We start from the raw sequence: 829 nt of genomic DNA on the forward strand, positions 1-829 counted from the left end.
CACCCGGAGGACGAGGACTATTGACGTGGCTGGGAGGCCAAGCACAGTACCGTGGGCTGCTGAGGCTCCTCTGGGGAAGCCCACCCTGCCAGAGGAACAGACACAGCTTCTTGCTAGTTTCTTACCTTTCTTGCCATTACAGAATACAGTAACCATAGATGGTTCCTTCTTGCTCCTCCTTGTGCAGCTGCCAAAGGCCGACTCCGGCCCCCAGGGTCTTCTGCGAGCTGCACCTCATATTGCCAGGCATCGCCCTGCATGCAGCCACACCAGGGCCCCCCACCCCACACCATCTCCAGCACCCATAGGCCATGGACTTGTACATAGCAGGAACCCAAGCAGTCCCTGCCAGAGCAGTGCTGCCCTGCTGCCCGGCTCAGTTTCACGCTGGAGGGTGCAGGATGCTGGCCGTCCCCTCCCCAGGGGTGACAGTGCACTCTGCAGCCTTCAGCATCCCCAGCATCACCCACTGCAGGGGTGGGAGCACCGTGTGTTGGCAAGGTCTCTGTGGCTGGGCTGATGACTTGCATTGGGGATTGATGGGGGACTGCAAGGTAGCCCCCCCCAACTCTGGAGCAGCCCTGTCCTAACGTGTAAAAAAAAGTAGCAGGCCAAGTGGCCAGGCACTGCCGCGCTGCAGGGCTGGGGCTGTGCCTCGCCATGGCCAGGGGAGCGGGACGGGGTACGTGTGTGCGTGCGGAGCAAAGGGGTGTGTGGGATCATGAGGAAGGCGTGTGGATGTTCAGTGTTAACGTAGGTTTGGGATGGGTAGTGCTACCTTGTGCGGAGATGGGTGCTTTGGGGGGTGGCCCCATGCCTACCGTGCTGA

Source organism: Cariama cristata, unplaced genomic scaffold, assembly GCF_000690535.1.
Source record: "Cariama cristata isolate BGI_N322 unplaced genomic scaffold, ASM69053v1 scaffold13113, whole genome shotgun sequence".
NCBI classification, from domain to species: Eukaryota; Metazoa; Chordata; class Aves; order Cariamiformes; family Cariamidae; genus Cariama; species Cariama cristata.